The following is a 19,645-nucleotide window of genomic DNA, read 5'->3' on the forward strand; positions in this document are numbered from 1 at the left end:
TGTTGAGCCTTGTCCTTTAATCCTTTGCCCCCCAACCCCAAACCATGGTGTCTGGATTGTAGGCTGGACCCACAGAAGCTGCTGACTGGGAAGGGCTGTTTTGCTCTGCTGGCTTCCAGGGAGGGAGAGCAGGGGAGCCTGGGTTCCTCATCACTTCATGCTGAACCAGAGCAGGCCTGGATGGCTCCCCAAACTCTGGCAGGAGCCCATTTCCACCTGTGAACATGACCCTGGCCCAGAGCTTCTGGACTAGGAAACCTTTCATCTCAGACATGTGCTGGTTTGATTGTAAGTGGGGAGGGGAGAAAGTGCCCTGGTGGCAGGAACAGGCTACTTCACCTACCTTCCTGGTGGGTAGGTTTGGGCCAGGTAGCTTCAAATACATGTTTAGACTGAAGATTCTGTGACTTTGCTTAGCCCAGGAAGGCCTGAGGCTGCATCTAGAGCAGAATAAGTGGTGATTATTGGAGGGCCATTGCAGGCTTGGCCCAGACCAGAAGGAGAGTGTCAGGGATTGGAGGCATGCAGGCTGTCCCTCCCACCCTACTCTTCACCCCCCAGCACAAAGCAAATACTGTGGCTTCTTTAAACTTAAGCTCCCAGTGTTGTGGGCCCAGCTTCAGCCTCTGTATAGTGAGGCGAGAAAGAGGAGACTGTTCCCGCAGACACGTGGCTCGTGACTTCTCATCTTCTGTGGTCTGAAGCCACAGTGGCTATTTTTAGCAGCTTCTGCGTGCTCCTGGGGGCACCACTGCTATGGTTTGTGTGCAGGCTGGCTGCTCTGCCCCTTGCAGGGAGCCTGATGCTGGTGAAACAGCTGGAGGTGATCAGGGCAGGGGAGCAGCCAGCCCAATCTAGACTACAGGATGACCCCACATCCCCACCAGGCTTTGGGGGGCTCCTGTTGGCCATGTTGGATGGCTGTTAAGCAGCCCCATGGGAGGTCCATGGCAGGAGTAGGGACTGAGATAAGGGCCTTCCTCCTAGAGTCAGCAGGCTGAGGGATGCAGTGGGCAGTGCCTTCTCCAGGGCTGGGATGCTGCTGGACCTGTGGAAGGGGGAGGCTCCAAGGCCTCCCACATGATGGGAATGTCATCAACAACCCTAATGCTGATGTGTGTCAAGGGTAGACCTGCTCTGAGCACTCTACCTTGTTGTCTTGTGTAAACCTTTCAACAACCTCTGCTACTCACCTTTTAAAGTTAAGGAAACTGAGTCACAGAGAAGTGAATCAAGTTGACTAGTGCCACATTGTGGATGATCAAGACAAGTGTCATCACCACTCCCTGGCCCCAGATCCTGTTCTCTGGCAGTAGAAGGCCCCTGTGTGTGTTCAAGAACTGAGATCCAATACAAAGAAGACTTCCCAACTGTGGGAGGGAGGGTTATGTGCAATGTCCTTCTCTAGTGATCTCTGAAAAGTATACAGAATGTCAGGAGGGGGCTTCCTGATGTTGGGGATCAAAGGAAACCATCTCATATCCCTCAGGGTTCTTCTAGACTGCCAAATAACAAGCATTAGACAAGTTTAACAAAACTCCCAGTGAAAATTAATAGTGACATGTAACTTCTTATATATGTGGAGAAGCCAGTGAGACCGAGCAACTCAGCGTGTGGCTTAGACACTGCCAGGACTTCAGCCACATCAGAGGACACAGCAACAGGAAGGGAGAGTCAGATCTGAGCAGTGACCAGGGAGGGTGTGATGGCTACCCAGAATGAAGCTGTGCCTCCTTCAGGGGACAGAGCTAAGGAGCTGAGGTGTGAGAGTGAGGAGGATGCCCTGCTGGCATTGTCCCTGTGTACATGTTTGTACCCTTCACAGAATGCCCCTCCTCCTTCAGAACCTCTCCTAGGACATCTTTCACCAAAAAGGACAAACTTGAGGGTGGCAGGTTTGTTCACCTGCAGTAGCATCTATTTTATTTATTATCTCTTCTTTACTTTTATTGCCACCAGGGTTATTGTTGGGGCTCAGTGCTGACACTATGACTCCACCACTCCTAGTGGCCATTTTCCCTTTTTTTCTTAGAACAAATAAAAAAATGAGAGGGGTGGAAGAGATAGGGAGAGACAAAGAGAAACACCTGTAGACCTGCTTCACCACTTGTGAAGCCCCTCCCCCCCCCCCCGGCAGATGGGGACCAGGGACTTGAACCCGGGTCCTTGAACATGGTAACGTGAACTCAACTGGATGTGCCACTGCCCAGCCCTCAGTGGCCTCTTAGGGTCTGTTCTTGCTTGGGACTTGAGCAGCTGGGTTCTGGGTAGCCCCCAGTCTATGAGGAATGCTAAGCTGTGTGTCAGGAACCCAAGTGATCTGGCCAGCAGCAGCTGGGGTTTGGAGTGTGGGGAAGTCCAGCAGGCCAGAGGATCCCCAGGCCAGAGATGAAGGAACTTCTCAGTGCTCCAGAGCAGCTGGGGGCTTAATGGACTTGTCATTTCTTCTTCCACTCAGATGCATCCCGTTCACCCGGAAAGGAGACTAGCTATGCCACCCTCCTCCAGCTCCCCTCAGGACTCACAGATTTGTGTTCATGCATACTTAGAACCAGCTGCTAGGGGCTCTGCAAAACTAGGTGGCACCCTGTTTCCCCCTCACTCATTCTGGTCTTGCCCCGTACACAGGGGCAGCTCCAAGGAGAATGTCGGCTGTGGGTGGATACAGTCTCGCCTCCCTTGACTTACTGCCTGGACCTGTGAGTGCAGTCACACCCAGAGGAGTGTCCACCAGTGGTCAGACACGTGGACGTGGAGCCAGACTGCCTGGCTTCCAGTTCCTGCTGTGCCCCAGCTGACTGTGTGACTGTGACCATGGCACCTGCCTCCTGAACTTGCCCTTGGCACCACTTAGGAGGAAGAGGGGACAGGGCCCTCTATCTGGGGCTGAGCTCGCATCTCCCTCTCCCATCTATCCACAGGCCTACGTGGAGGTGGGGTCCTGCCAATGCTGGTAGCTCTCTCTCTATCTATAGCTGCTCCTCTAGGCTCAGAGTAGTGCCACAGCAGTCCCCTGGCTACTTCCTGCTGCCACTTCCTGGAGCTGTAGGAGCCACTGCTCGTCCACATTCAAAGTCAGGTCTTCTGCTCCCTGGGCTGCCTTTGGTCCCATCTCAGGTTTTCTCCTGGGAGAGTCAGCTCTGACGCCAGGGGTCTCTTCATAACTCACTGTCCCTGGACCTGGGGATCCACATGTGGCTTTCTTCTGCCCTACCAGAGGCTCCCTAGGGCCCTCCCACTCTCCAGCACCCCAACTCCTTGTCCCAAGTGTCCTGCCCCAGATCCTTCACCTCCTCTACCCCAACCCTTCTCCCCTCCCTTCCTACTTCTGCTGTCTCCCCATCTAATATCTTACAGTTAATTCCTCTCAGGCAGCCAGACACTTTGTGTGCCTACCGCAAACATCCGCTGACATTTAGAACATGCGGAAGACCCCCCACTTCTGTTTCCTCGTGATCACAGCACAGTCTCCTTCTGGCATAAGAAACTAATGGGAGAGCCCTTTAGCAGAATCTGCCCACATCCACAGTCACTTTTGAGAAAGGTGGGGTCACTTTCCATTTTTGTTCTGGACTGAGCAGGGTCTGAGAGAGGGGTGGCATCAGGCTTTCTGGCTGCCACCTGTCACGGTCTTGTGCTTTTGAGGTTTGTCCTCTTTCTGTCACTTCAAGAACCTGCTGAGGTGAATGCTGTGATTCACATCTTATGGATGGGGAACCAGAGAAGTTAGTGACTTGTCTGGGATCACATGGTGGCCAAGTGGGAGAATCAGGTTCCAGGTGCAGGTCTGTTTTCTTCTGATCAGTCAGCCTCTCAGGGAAGGGGAATTTGAATAAGGGGTGCTAGTGTAGACACATGTGGATTTTTATTGCCTTTGAGCAAGAGTTCTGACTCTGAGATAATCCCAAGTGTCCCATTCACGTCCCCTCCTGCCTTGGCCACAGGCTGATCTTGTGGAAGGCCTACAGGAGAGAGGAAGGAGGGTTTCCTCAGCCTTCCACCTCTCAGCTTCCAGGTGAGACCAGGAGCATGGCAGATCCCTGCACCTGTCAGCTTCCTTAAACTCACATGTGTCAGGAATAGGCTCTAGTTTGCTGGAAGCTGAAGGAGTGAAAGACAGAGTGAGGTGGACCAGGTGATGGCTCAGCAGTAGAGCACATGCCTTACATGTGAGGCCCTGGACTGAACTCTGTACCACCAAATCACAGAAAAACAAACACAGGGGTTGAGAAAACTCAGATGTAGACAATACATTTTGCCATGTCAGAGGATCTGGGCTTGAGCCCCCCAGCTTCACAAAGGGGCACCATGCACAGCTTCATGAGTGTTGGGCTGATTCTGTGGCCTCCCTCTCTTTTTCTCCATCTCTCCCTCCCTCCTTCCCTCCCTCCCTCTTTGTCTCTGCCTGCAATTTAAGAGTGAGGGAGGCCTAGGTAGGAGAGTTCTCCAAGAATGGTAGAATAGTGTGGGTAGAAAACCCTGGCAGAGAAAGAGAGAGAGAGAGAAAGAAAGAGAAAGGGAGGGAGAGAGAGGAGGAAGGAAGGAAAGAAGAGGGAGAGACAGGAAGTAGAGAGAAGGAAAAGCAATAAGGAAAATGCATACAAATCTGAATAAAAGTAAATAAAATACTGAATAAAATGAATACTGAATAAAAATGAAGTGGTACTCTGGTCTCTTGTCCTTCTCCTCTCTCTCTCTTTCTCTGTCACTACTAATCCAGGAGTGGATGCCTCCCATCCACAGGAATCACTGCCCTGGGCTTTGCTCAGAGCTGCCCCTGCCTCACTGCCCCCCCCCCCCCCCCCCCCCGCAGTCCTGGCTCCCCTGCTGGGGGTTCTTTCTAGGGCAAGCCTCTAAGTGACAGGCTAATGGGCCTAACTGAGTATACTCCAGAGCCCCATTCCCTCCACAAATCCCCAGTGTAGACAGGATGTTATTAACTGGTTCATAGGGAGTCTGTGCAACTCTCACTTCCATCAGCCTGAGGAGAGGTCTTCGGGGCCTTTGTTTGTCTGACTGAAATTCTGGAGTTTGTGACAAGAAGTCGAGGGAGGAGGGGTCTGCAGGCCTTCTAGGCATGCACTGGTAAATATAGTCACTTGGCATGTTTTATTCTCCTCTTGTGATTTGCCTCCTAAGTGGTTAGTAGGCTCTCTTACTCAGTTCTTAGGGCTTGGATTTTGTTGCTGTTTTTGTTACTTCAGCTTTGAAATAAACTGTACGGAGGTATAATTTACATTCAGTGAAATGCACTCATTTTAAGGGCATCTCAGATGAACTGTGACATGTGTATACATTGTAACAATCACTCCAGTCAAGATAGAGACTCTCAGTCATTGCAGTTAGTTGGTATGTTCTAGATACCTGTGTGTGCAATGTGGTCTCTCAGCATCACTTCTGGAGTTGAGGCAAACACCTTTGGGGGATGAGTAAGATGACTGCTTTAGCGCCCTCTCCATCCCCTCCCTGAGCCCTCTGCCTACTGTCACTTGGTTGCTGGCTCCTGTGTGTGCTTTGCTTTGTCTTTGCAGCAGCAAAAAGCCCCTTTCCTGCTCTGCTTCCATATTTAGTGGAGGGTGAGGGGGGGCAGTGCAGAGAAGAGATTTGAGGGCAGAGAAGAGATTTGATAAGGACTGCTTAGTGTGGAAGGGTTACTCTTCCCCTTTCCCCAACCCAAGATTTGGGGTGAACTTGGACTGTTACAAACTGTGCTGCTATGAGCATAGCCAGACACAGATCTTTTTAGATGGGTGTGTTTGTTTTCTTTGGGTAAATCCCCAAGAGAGGAATTGTAGGGTAGGTCCATTTCTAGCATTCTGAGAAGTTTATAGATTGTTTTCCATAGAGATTGAACCAATTTGTATTACCACCAGCAGTACAGAAGGGTTCCCTTTCTTCCATTTCCTCTCCAACATTTGTTTCTGTCCTTTCTAATGTATGCCATTCTCACAGGTGCAACATGATATCCCATTGCTATATTAGTTTGCATTTCCCTGATAATCTATAATTGAGTATTTTTTCTTATGTCTATTTACCCATTGGGTCTCTTTGGTGAAGATTCTGTTCATGTCCTCTCCTCATTTTTAATGGGATTTTTTTTCTTGCAGAGTTTGGCAAGTTCTTTATATATTTATATATTTTGGTTATTAGTTCTTTGTCTGATGGGTAGCATGTAAATATCTTCTCCGATCCCTTAAGGAGTCTCTCTGTTTTGGTGGTGGTTCCCATTGCTGTACAGAAGCTTTTCAGTTTGATATAGTTCTGTTGGCTTATTTGTGTTTTTGTTTTCCTTATGTTTGGACTTGAGTTGTCAAAGATGCCTTTAAATATTTGATTGAAAAGAATTCTTCCAAGATTTTCCTCTAAGTGTTTGATGGTTTCTGATTTAACATCCAAATCTTTGATCCATTTGGAGTTTACTTTTATATGTAGTGAAATGTGGTCCAGCTTTATTTTTCTGCACATGTCAACCCAGTTTTCCAACACCTTTCATTGAAGAGACTTGACTTTTTAATGGACAACTGGGTTGTTTCTCCTTTTGTTCATTAATAGTAATGCTGCTGTAGTGCAGATGTCAGTTTGAGTAATTATGATATTAAATTGCTCTCAGTGGCCCCTTCTAGCAATTCCTCCTTCCTGCTTAAATCTGAAGACCATGCTCCAGAGTGGTCTTCGTTTTTCTCCCCCTGCCTGTAGCCCTGTCTCTGTAATAGCACCTCTGGCAAATGTTGTACTTCAGATTACTTTAATTCCAGTTGGGTTCGATGGACTCTGGTTTCATAGAAAACAGATTAATTTTTAATTTTTTAAAATTTCTTTATTGGGGAATTAATGTTTTATATTTGACAGTAAATACAATAGTTTGTACATATGACATTTCCCAGTTTTCCATATAACAATACAACCCCCACTAGGACCTCTGTCATCCTTGTTGGACCTGTATTCTCTCCCCCGCAGTCTTTTACTTTGGTGCAATGCGCCAATTCCAGTTCAGGTTCTTCTTGTGTTTTCTCTTCTGATCTTGTTTTTCAACTTCTGCCTGAGAGTGAGATCATCCCATATTCATCCTTCTGTTTCTGACTTATTTCATTTAACCTAAGAAGATCTTTACATGCCATACATCAGACAAGAGGCTAATAACCAAAATATATAAAATTTTAAAAAGTTTAATTTGATGAGATAGAAATTGAGAAGGGAAGGGAGGGGGAGAGAAAAGAGAGAGAGAGACTAGGCAGTGGCACACCAGGTTAAGTGCACACAGTATTATATGCAAGACCCCATTCAAGGGCATGGGTTTGAACCCCAACTCCCAACCTGCAGTGGGGAAACTTCATGAGTAGTGCGGCAGGTCTCCAGGTGTCTCTCTGTCTCCCTCCCTCTCTATCTTCTCCTCTCCTCTCAATTTCTCTCTGTCCTATTGAATAAAATAGAAAAAAAAAATAAATTAAAGAAAAAATGGCTGCTAGGAGTATTGAATTCATAGTGCTGGCACCAAACCCTAGCAGTAACCCACATGCCAAAAAATTAAAGAAGAGAGAAAGACCTGCAGATCTGTTTAACTGCTTGTGAAGCAGGTGGGGACTGAGACTTGAACCCCAGGTCCTTGCACATTGTAACATGTTCTTGGGGCTCTGCTGGGAGTTTGTACATGTGTTCAACCTGGTGTGTCACTACCCAACTGCACCCCCCCAAAAAAAAAAACAGCTTTTTTTTTTTTTTTCAGTATGGCTTAGTTACTGTGGTCACCAGCTGCTGGAGGCCACCAGCTTCCTGAGTTTGATTTCATTAACTTCTTAATACAAGAATACAATAAGGGCTGGGAAACGGCACAATAGTTATGCAAACGACTTTCCTGCCTGAGGCTGTGAGCTCCCCGGTTCTAGCCCAGCAGTACTCTGATTAAAAAACTCAAAACAAACAGAAACCACAATAGAACATTTTTTACTTCATCAAAGGAAAAGAAACTAAATATTATCTAGTCTCTACAGTTTGTTAGGCACCATGCAAGGAGCTGTCATTGTGCTACAAGCTTCCCCTTCTATTACTGGGCAGTCTTGGGGTGGGGTGGGGCAGGAATTTGCCTTTATAGGGAGGTGAGGACATTCAGGAGGTTAAGCTACTTGTCCAAGCTCTCTCTCTCTCTCTCTCTCTGAACCACCTAAAAACCTCACTCACTGCTCTCCATCATAGGCAGACTAGTCAAAGAAATCGCCTGGACCTTTTATTTAATTCTTAGTATTATTTATTTATTTGTTACTAGACAAAAATAAATTGAAAGGGGAGGGGGAGATAGGGAAAGAGACAGAGACACATTCAGACCTGCTTCACTTGTGAAGCTTTCCCCCTGCAGGTGGGGACTAAGGTCTTGAACCTGGTCCTTGTGCACTGTAATGTGTGTGCTTAACAAGGTATACCACCACCTGATCCCTTTATTTTAATTCCTTAAAAACTGTTTTATTGCCACCAGGGTTTTTGCTGGGGCTTAGTGCCAGAGCTATGAATCCACCACTCCTGGTGGCCATTTTTTCTTTTTCTTTTTTCTATTTTATTTGCTAGGACAGAAAGACTTTTTTTTTTTTTTACTATTGTTGTAGTTATTATTGTTGCAGTTGATGTCGTTGTTGTTATATAGGACAGAGAGAAATGGAGAGAGGAGGGGAAGACAGAGGGGGAGAGAAAGATAGATACCTGATTCACCGCCTGTGAAGCGACTCCCCTGCAGGTGGGGAGCTGGGGGCTCAAACCGGAGAGAAAGACATTTTTTTAAAAGTAGTTTATTTATTTATTAATAAGAGGGATAGAGGAAAGAGAAAGAGAGAGAACCAGACATCACTCTGGTACATGTGCTGTTGAGGATCAAGCTCAGGACCTCATGCTTTAGAGTCTAACACTTTATCCGCTGCGCCACCTCCCCAACCATCACAGAAAGACACTGAGAGGGAGGGAGGGAGTGAGGGAAGGAGGGAGGGAGAGAGAGAGAGAGAGAGAGAGATGGAGACAGTGAGATAGAGAGACAGAAAGATCTACAGATCTGCTTCACTATTCATGAAGTATCTCCCTGCAGGTAGGGAGAGGGGCTTGAACCTGGGGTCCTTGCACATGATGTGTGCACTCAATTGGGTGCACCATTGCCCAACCTCCTGGGTCTTTTCTTTGACAATGGAGATCCAAGTCTGGAAATCACCCTTCCCTGTGACTTAAGAAAGTAACCCTTTGGGCTCTCTTGCCCTAGTTCTGATAAAATATGGAACTGTTCATTAATTAAAGGCTTGTTTTGTTCTTCAAAATATACACAAGTAGAGAGAACAAACAGTATGGTGAATTTTCACTCCCCCATCACCCACTTTCAATAGTCTCCTGACCTGCATGAGCTTTCTTCTTGTGATCTCTGGGGTCCTCCCCATTGGGGTGATGGTAGTCGGTAGGTGTCTCCTGGAAGGGAAAGGGGCATGGGCAGATTTGGACTCCAGGAGTGAAATCTCTTCCCATTTGGGAGAGTCTTAATTGCCACCGGTTGGAATTCCCTCTGTTCAACTGGTTACTGAACACCAGCCAGGAGACTGAGGGTGAGGTGGGAGGTGGGTAGGGGGGTGCACACAGATCTTTGAGAAGCTTGGCAGGACTTGGTGGGAGGCATCCACAGAGATCTCCCTCTTTGTAGCATTGTCCTCCCTTTTGAGATTCTGAAGACAGCTGGCCTTGGGTCATGTGAGGGCAGGGGAACAGAGGAGCCTAGGCAGTCAGAGACCAGTGGGAAACAAGTCTGTAGCTTTTTCAATGAGATTAAATAGCTATGGTATGTCAGGCACTAACCTAAGCAGTACACACCCAACTCTGACATCTTGGTATCTGCTCTCAAAAATTTTGTGTTTCACAAAAAAATAGTTACTAGCACTAACATTTCTGCATGCTGCCAAAATACTGTCCAAATTTTTTCAAAAATTTTAACTTTTTTATTTATTTAGGATAGAGGCAGAGAGAGATTGAGAGGAAAAGGGAGATAGAGGAGAAAGAGAGATACCTCACTACTTATGAAGTCTCCTCCTTCTGGTGGGGACCAGGGGCTTGAACTAAGTCCTTTGTTCATTGTCTACGGAGTGCACCACCACCCAGCCCCCTTGTCCCCCAGTGAGGCTGTAAGGTATAGCTATCTCCATCTTACAAACTAGGAAATTGGGGCTCCCAAGGGGCTCACTGTACCCCCAGACAAGTATCTGGGGTGCAGCTGATTGCATCCAAGCAGCCCTGTCTGTACAGAATGAGTATAAGGAGGGGAGGACAGAGTGCGGGAGCAGGAAGGTGACAGGGCCTCTCAGGCTGCAGGAATATGCCAGTTGGGACTCTTTGTAGGAGTGGGAGGAGGCCAATGGAACATATTTCCCTCTTGACTTTATAAAGGACCCTGGGCTTATTTTTGTTTCAAGCACAGACTAGTTCTTTGGGAGGAGAGGACTGATGATCAGAACTGGAGAGTTCTTCCTGAAGCTACAGAAAGAGGAAAGGAACGAATTGATTTTTCTCTGCATTTTTCAAGGGAGAGGAAAGATAGGGGTGGGGGTGGGGTGGGTGGAGAAATGATGAAGGTAGTTCTATTTATTTCTCTTAATGTGGTGCTAGAAAATGAAGCCAGAACCTTGTACATTCATAGTACTACTAACTCATCCCCTCAGCCCGAGAGAGAGACAGACAGAGAGAGAGAGAGTAATAGAGACCAAGACACTGATCTAGCATCCGTATTTCTTGGTGTTGTCCATGGTGCTTCCATGTGGTGCTGCGGATAGAGCCCAGGTCCTCATGCATGATTTGGTACAGTGTGTGCTGTTTACCCACTGAGTCTTCTCCCATGTCCTAGGGTAGTTAAAGTTCATATAAAATGTGAGGGGATGGGCAGAGATACCTCACCTGGTAAAATGTTCACCTTGCTATGCACCAGGCCCTGGATTGGAGCTTTGGCACTGCATGGGGGAAGCATGAATGACGCCAGGGGAGCTCCATAGATGGTCCTCTCTGTATGTCTCTTCCTTCTCTCAAAACTGTATCAAAGGGGCCTGAGAGATGTCTGAGCCAATGAAGTGTATGCCTTCCCCATGTGTAGAGCCCTGGCTTTTTTTTTTTAATTTAAAAAAGGAGATATTAACAAAACCACAGGATAAGAGGGGTACAACTCCATGCAGTTCCCACCACCAGATCTCTGTATCCCATCCCCTCCACTGATAGCTTTCCTATTCTTTATCCCTCTGGGAGTATGGACCCAAGGTGGGATGCAAAAGGTGGAAGGTCTGGCTTCTGTAATTGCTTCCCTGCTGAACATGGGCGTTGACTGGTCGATCCATACTCCCAGCCTGCCTCTCTCTTTCCCTAGTGGGGTGGGACTCTGGGGAAGCAGAACACCAGGACACATTGGTGGGGTCGTCTGTCCGGGGAAGTCTGGTCGGCATCCTGCTGGCATCTGGCACCTGGTGGCTGAAAAGAGTGTTAACATACAAAGCCAAACAAATTGTTGAACAATCATGGACCTAAAGGGTGGAATAGTGCAGATGAAGTGTTGGGGGGTCCTACATTTTGTAGATAGCTAGTAGGCATATTTTAGTTATATTCTAAAGGGCCTGTGGCTATACTAGTTTTTTTTTTTCTTTGAGCCTGAAATCTGATATGCAGGTGGATCCAAGTTATTGTCTGGGGAGGTGATGTGGCTGGAAAAGGGACAGAAAGCTGGATCAGGGAAGAGAGTAACTCCCTAATATGGGGAAGGGGTATAAATGTTGTTGACTGTGAACTCCATTGATTTGATTTGGTCTGGGGCCCATATTCAGCTTAGGAGCCTATGTGACATCTGCATCCCTGTAGATCTGAGCTCACATTCTGTGGTCATGAATAGGAACATTCTAAGCTGCCCCAATATCGACCCATCTTCCTCAGGTGGAGCATAGAGTATGTTGTCCAGCCTCCCTTCAGAGGAGGAAACATTCTGTATGGTTGTTGATCCAAGTTGAGGGCAGGGTCCTATGTGGGGCCCACAAAGGGGTTTATTTTGCTGTTCCTGATAGAGGTGTTTGGTAACAATGGAGAGAGGGATTTATTTGAGGTCTAGGCCCATCATGTCTGTTTGGGAATCTCAGGACTCCCTGAATGGGGCCCTGGGTTTGATCCCTGACACCACGTGAACACTGTGGGTAACAACAGGAGGCGCTCTATGGATGGTGAAGCTGTTTTATTTTTGTTTGTTTGGTTTTTTTTTTTTTTTTTAGCATTTCTTCTCCCCTAAAAAAAAAAAAAGAAGAAAAAATTGGGCCATTCCAGCACAGCCGAATGCTATCTGTGATGTATGAAGTCCTGGGTTCATTTCCCTGCACAGCATAAAAAAATTGGGGGGGGGGTTGGCTAGTCAGGTTCAAGCCCCTGGCTGGCACTTGCAATGGGGAAGCTTTGTGACCAGTGGAGCAGTGCTGCAGGTATCTCTCTCTCCCCATCTCTGTTTTGCCTTCCCTTCTCAGTTCTCTCCTATCAAATAGTTGAACAGTTTCATATATGTGTACACACACTCACACAGTAGTAGTAATCTAAGGAAGGGATCATTTCTAGCCTGGTTTCCTTTTTCTTTCTTTCTCTTTTGCCTCTAAGGTTATCACTGGGCCTTGGTGCTGGCACTATGTATCCTTTCCTCCTGGTGGACATTTTATTGGATAAGACTGAGAGAAACTGAGAGGGAAAGGGAGATAGAGAGGGAGAGAGACAAAAAGATACCTGAAGACCTGCTTCACCGCTTGTGAAGTGGACCTTCTGCAGATGGGGACCAGGGACTTGAACCTGGATTCTTGTGAGGGTCCTTGCACTTAGTACTATGTGCACTTAACTGAGTACACCACCACCTGCCCTCTCTAATCTGGTTTCCTTTGCCAGTTATCAGATGGTTTGGAGTTCTCGGAATAGCATTCTTATCCCAGAATACCTTTTCATGTAATGTGTCCACTTTTTGCAGGAAGGCCTTCTTTGTGAATTTGACCATATTTTGTAGAAAATATTCAACTAATAGGTTAGTTGTATGGGAGGAAGTAAATAATTTGCTTTAAAGTGACCTCCTTTTCCACTCGCATGAGGTAGCCCCTATCCCTGCCCATGGTCTGTTGTCGCCTGTAGGGTTGAGTGTGAAGGTCAACTTAGAAGCCTCCGCCTGTGAACCAGGAAGGGAAGTGAACTGGCATCACCATCCCCAGGCTGGGATCTCTTTTAGGGAGCTTAGAGCAAAGTGTTTGCTATTCACATCTTCATATTTTATTTTAATTTTGGGTGGCTTTTAGGAAAAAAAATATTTTGAGAGACATAGAATGGGGGCAGAGGCTGGGGGTGGGATGGGAGTTGACTTGCAACACTGCTCAGCTCTGCATAAGGTGGTGCTAGAGATGGAACCTGCAGCCTCTGGCCTTCAAACAGGTAAGTTGGTGCTCTAACAGGCTGAGGTATTACCCCAGCCCTCCCTTCCTTCCTTCCTTCCTTCCTTCCTTCTTTCCTTTCTTCTTCCTTTCTTCCTTTCTTTTTAGACAAGACTTAGGTTTTTACTATGAGATGAATGAGGTGTTTCTGATGAGGTGTTGTATGATCTTGTTTGTTTTATTTTTTATTTTTGCTAGTTGTCTTCACTCTGAGTCCCCAGGTAATTTAAAAGCAATATTTTGTGCAGTTCCAACTTCAAATAGAACCCAGGATAAAAGACTATCTTAGAATCAATGCATTAACTCCCATTGCTCTGTGACAGGGAGAGGAAATTGGTGGACGAGGACGCCCTGTTCATATATTCAGGGCTTCCCCAATCCTGTGTTAGGAGAGCCAGTGAGCAGAGCAGCTGCTGCTAGCTCCCCTCCTGGGACTGCCACTCACAAATGCTGGTTGCTATGGATACAGGCCACTGAGGCTCCCCAGGGCCACCTTGGATGTGAGGCTCTACTGGCTGTTTGTGGCAGGCCTGGTGCTTTTACATTCTGGGGCCTGTGTGAGCCCATGCCTGCACCTCAAAGACCCCAGGTGGAACACCCTTGGGGTGGGGGCATGTGCACTTTATGAGGCTACACCTTTTCAGACCTGGAGTGAATAGACTTCTGAGAAGTGGGGGTGGAGGCAGCCATGAGGTGCTGTCCTTGGTGCTGGATGTATAGGGCTGTGGTCTTTTCTTCTAACTTGGGACCATGCAGATCTAATGCTGGTAGGAGTTTATATCTGAATGAGCAGTACTACCCAGTGAAACATTACAGTGAGAAGGGACCAATGTGGGGGCAGAAGGTCATTGTCCATGTCACCTTGAAGCTTCTGGGAAGAGCTTGCAGGTACAGCTCCTGTCTTTAGGCAAGCCCCCTCCAGCCTGATGGGGACAGCCAGAAGCACAGACAGGACACAGGTAGTGGACAAAGACAGAAAAGGACAGGCGCATCATTTCCTTGTGTCCAGCCTCCACTGGCATCCTCATACTTCCTGCAAGTGTGGCTGAGCGGTGAGATCTGTCTCCAGACCACCCCCCACCACTACCGCTACCCGTCCACTGCATTGCTCCCACTCTGCTCTATTCCGGCCACACTGGTTCTCCCACAAGATTTCAGCTGGCCCTGCAGGGGCTTACCTTCTGCTCTCAGGCCAAGAGCTTCTTTCCCCATCACCTCCTCCTCCTGTTCCTGCTTCATCCAGGCTTCTGCTTTGGTGACTTCCTCCTCTGTTTCACCTCCGCTATCCCAGCTGGGTGCCACAGCCCTGGTCATTAGCTGTGTGTGTCACTTGTGCTCTGTATGGAAGGTGGTCTCTGAGTGCTGGGCCAGTGACCTGTTTGCACTGAGTCTCATTACCAAGGGCAACACCTGGTGCAGCTGAGGTCCCAGTGTGTGATGGGCCATGTTGCTCAGTGGTTCTTACCGTAGTCACGAGGATATTTATAACGTAGTTTTACATTATTTCGTTAAGTGCAAAGATAACATTTCTCATTTGCAATTCTAACTGCTCATTCAAAGATGCTCTTCTTTTGATGTTGAAAAATGAACTCAAGCCTTGTGCATGCAAAGTATACACTCTGCTGATAAGTTCCATCCCAGCCCAGAGAAACTTTTCTGGAAATTTTATTTTCATTCCCTAAGGCAGTATCTTGGGTCTGGGGATAGCATATCCAGTAGAGTGCACACATTACCATGTGCAAGGACTTAGGAAACAGGTTGTGGGCACCTCTCCTATTCGCTGTCTCTCCCCATCTATCAAAAAAAAAGGAAAAATGATCTCTGGGAATGGTGCAGGCACTGAGTCCCAGCAATAACCCTGATAGCAAGAAAAATAAAGTCAGTCTCTCTCACTTTGGCATTAAACAGAACCACGGGTTTTGGCTGTGCCTAAAGAATTTTGGATATTTCTTCCTATGAAGCTCTCGGTTCTCCATTAAGTCTGGGTAACTCACATTCAGCTGTTAGGATTCTTACATCTTATCGATAGGTGCACTGGAGGTAGACTATGGGGAAGTTTCTAGAAAGTACATCGTGCTTAATTTTGTAGATTTTCTTTATTTAACTTGATAAAGCAGATAGAAACTGACAGGGAAGGGTGATGGAGAGGGAGAGAGCACTGCTTCACTGCTTGTGAAGTTTTCCCCCCACAGGTGGGGAGCTGGGGACTTGAACCCAGGTCTTTGAACAGGGCAAGATGTGCATTTAAACGGATGCACCACCACCTAGTCACCTAGAAAGCAGATGTTGAACAGGAGTTGGAAGCAAGGGACAGATTTTAATGTGGGGCAGAAGAGCACTGGACAAATAACTTTGATGGTCTGGCTGGCCTGCTCAGAGGCTGCCTGGGCTCTGGTGTTCCTGACTGGAAGGGAGTCTGAACTCAGCAGAACCCGATGAAGCCACTCAGGGCTACTTCCTGCCCTGAGAACCTGAATTTGAGTGACAGCTGTGCAGGACTGGGGCTCCACTGGAGCAATGACCCATAAACTCTGCTTTCTGACCCCTCTCCCCATCACTTTGGTCTCACTAAAGGCACATGGGCATAATGGTCCCTCCAGGGAGCACCCCTCTACCCCACCCCTAGTAGTCTGAGCAGCTGGGCTGGGAGCCTGTGTGGGAAGTAGCTGGCAGGTGAACCTGCCATAAGTCGAGCTTGCCAGCTTATAGGCCTTTGTTTAACTGGGACTCCACCCAGCCAGAGGTCAGTATTTTCCTTGGGAGACTGTCAGAGTGTGGGGGGGCTGGGGGTTGGGGTCAGATTCCCAGGGAGCAGGTGGACAAGGTCCTAGAGCCCCACTGGTTGTCCTCTGTCTGTGATCTTGCATGGTGTGCATTTGGCAAGATGGCCTTACAGTCAGGTCACAGAATTGAAGGCCTGAGCACTGGGAGGCTCCTGCCCACCTGTGGGGGACCCCCATGCTGTAGGGAGGAGGTGTCTGGGGTCACAGAATCACTGGAAGAGCTGGGCCAGAACCAAATCTACGTGTCACGGGTCTTTCTGCCATTTCCTGTTCAGGTCAGGAAAAAGATAGGCAGCTCCTTGGCTTCTACCATATTCCTCACTCAGGGGTATGAAGGCAGCCTGGGAGGTTAAAGGAACTGTAATGATAGCTACTCTGCTTGTATATGTGGCTACAATGTGACTGGACACCTTGGACTTTGGGCAGTGGATGCATGGGTGACTAACAGCCCTGTGGGGACTGTGTATGCAGGTACAAAGGCAGGGGCCAGGAGATAGCACACTTGATAGAGCGCACACCTTACCATGTGAGAGGTCCTGGGTTCAAGCCCCTGATTCACATGAGAGGGCCATGAATACACTAAGGGAGCTCCATGGACGGTGGAGCAGGACTGTAGTGTTTCTCTTCCTCCTCCCCCTCCTTCTCTTCTTCTGCTTTCTTCTCCTCAACTCTGTCTCTCTCTCTCTCTCTCTCTCTCTCTCTGTCTGTCTCTCTCTCTCTTTCTCTCTTTCAAAAATAAAGAATAAATGCCTGGGAGGCCACTTAGTTGTATTATTGAACATACATGAAGCCTAGGTTCACTTCCCAGTATAGGAAGGAGGGGAAAAGGAGGCAGGACAGGCAGCATGGAAGGATGGAAAGGCAGCTAGGTCTAAGGAAACCCTCCAGGCTCTCCCCTTCTGGGGTCAGTCATCTTCGTTGTGATTTTTGAAGTCACCCTGTGGTTTTCATTTTTTTTTTTTTCTTTTTTGAATATTCTTCTTCCTGGACACAGGCAGAAGGGAACAGGCTGTTGTGAGGGAGAGCAGCTGTGAAGAAGGTGTGAGTAGAAAGTGAATGGTGGAGTGGTGGCAGTGTGCTAAGAGCTCTGGTTTTGGAATCCAGGAAACATAGATTCACACCTGCGTCCCTCCCCTTACCCTCATTTGGCTACTTAACTTATTTTGAACCTCAGTTCCTTAACAAAGAGTGAAATCAGGAGCACCTCACACAATGTAGGATTAACTGAGATAGTACATATCAGCAGAGTGTATCTGATGGAGTCACTTACTGTCATTACCAGGTGATGACCAAGTGCCCAGCACTGTGCTGGATGAGAGGAGAAATAAAGAGAACAAGAGACTGAGGACAGTGCACAGCATCAAAATAGACACAGCAGTGGAGACATTTAGACTACAGGGGTGTGAAGAAGCTAAACTCTAAAGTTAGTCTTTTGAGGAGCTGGGCATGGGATTAGGAAAAACTTGTGATATTTTCAGAATAACATTCCACTTTCAGTATCTCCCTCTATCACCTCTCTGCTCTAGAATCACACAGGGTGAAGCAGGGAGCTAGTTCTCTGTCAGCCAGCTACAGAAATGACCCTCCCACCTCCTTCTCAAAGACCAGAAAGTCTCAGTTCTAGCTGCAGAAGGAATCTTCCCCCCTTGTTCTCTCTCTGTACTCTGTGGAATGTTAGGAATAGTTCTCAGCCCACTGGTAAAGAAACCATCCACCAGTTCGGGTGCCAAAGTATTCAGTCAATTCCAAAGAGTCTTTTGTTTGGGGAAGAACAAGCTGGGCTCATTCTCCTCTTCTGATCTGACATCACAGCCTGGAGGGTGGGGCCTTCTGTTTTAGTCCAGCCCCTACGTCTTTTTTTCTTTCAGCTCTCACTTCTGGTTCTGGGGAAGTCAGTGAGAAACTTTCAGGAAAGCTTTCTCTCTCTCTCTCCCTCTCCCTCTCCCTCTCTCTTATTTATTTATTTATTTATTTATTTATTTATTTATTTATTTATTTTGGTTCTGCACTGCCTTAGACAATTCCATCAGGCTCTCTGTTGCCCATTCTATGAAGTAGTAATGATCACCTCTGGCTCTCAGGTCTGAGCTTGAATGAAGAATGTCAACTCTTTTCTAGTGGACCTTTGGGGGTTTGGGTGGCCTCAGACATCATTCTGTAATTATCAGGATGGTGCCCATCTTAACACCCTTTCAAATTTGACTTTGAGGCTGCTTCACACTCTCCAGGATCCTCCATGAGAGAATCTCTTCTTCCTTTGAGAAGGAATTTGATTTCTGGAAGCAGCCTCATCAGGACAACTGAGTACATAATCAGATTGGTTGAAGATGCATTAAGTACCCAATAGTTGCTTTCTTTCCAAATAACTGGCTTCTTAGCTGACTCCAATGTTGCCTTGACTTTAATTTTGTAGATAAAATTTGAAAAATGAGCTTGAACACAGGTGGTTGGCTCTTAAATTTTTTACAGGTATATATAACTCATGTTGATATATGAATTGTACTTTTAAAACATGAGTTTGCTGGCTGGGGAGACTGCTCACTGAGTAGACTCTTCTTGTCATGTGCATGGCCCAAGTTCATGCCCTAGCACCATGTTCCGGGAGGTGCTATAGCACTGGAGGAAGCTATCTCTCTCCCTCTGTCTCTCCATCTGAATGAAAGGTGACCCAGAGTGATGAAATCAACAAAAGCATGAGGGCCTCAGCCCATAATAAGTAAATAAAAATAAATTTGCTATTTGATACATATGTCTTTTTTTTATGTGAGTACCCAATTTACTCATGTTCATTTCGTAATGTATTTGCTTGACATTTGGTGCTTGGCCTTTTTGTTTTCTTAAACACATGATTTATTTAATCCATTACCAGCTGTAAAAGAAAACAAAATGTCCTGTTACTGTGGTTCTTAAATCTAGCTTCTGTGAATCTAGATGCCTGAATTGATGTACAGAACTTCTGAGTCAGGGGCCATATTTTGTGAACCCTCAGCCTAAGTAAAAGGGGGGTTGGTAATCTAATCTACCCACTTTACTGTACAGGTTAGCAGATGGGCAAGGGAGAAATTATGTCCTATAGCTAAACTAGTGACAATGCTGGAGCTGGAGCCCAGACAGTCAATATGTCTAGTGTTTCTTAGCCTAGTATTCTTGCTTTCAGACTAGTTGGCATGACAATGATAGGTTTTTAAGTTTTTGTTGAACTTTCCTGATTTCAAATGATCTAGTATTACCTTCTTAAGTAAAACTGTAATGTAATGATTCTTATTTCATCATGGGCATGGCTGATGTTTGACTTTTTCTTTTTTAGTGTTGTGAAAAAATATATACAATATCAAATTTACCATTTCAGCCACTTTTAAAGATGTGTTGTGTGTGGGGGGGGGCAGACATTAATTCTGGCAATACAGGGTTCTGAAGTTTGAACCTGGATCC

The 19,645-nt window shown here is 46.9% G+C and overlaps 1 protein-coding gene across 20 annotated transcripts in view; it reads left to right on the plus strand.

The window, feature by feature from the left end:
- NFASC (neurofascin) overlaps positions 1-19,645 on the plus strand; it is a 191,917-nt gene that overhangs the window by 49,130 nt on the left and 123,142 nt on the right. The window lies entirely within an intron of this gene.

The sequence above is a fragment of the Erinaceus europaeus genome, chromosome 19 (assembly GCF_950295315.1).
Source record: "Erinaceus europaeus chromosome 19, mEriEur2.1, whole genome shotgun sequence".
Taxonomy (NCBI): Eukaryota; Metazoa; Chordata; class Mammalia; order Eulipotyphla; family Erinaceidae; genus Erinaceus; species Erinaceus europaeus.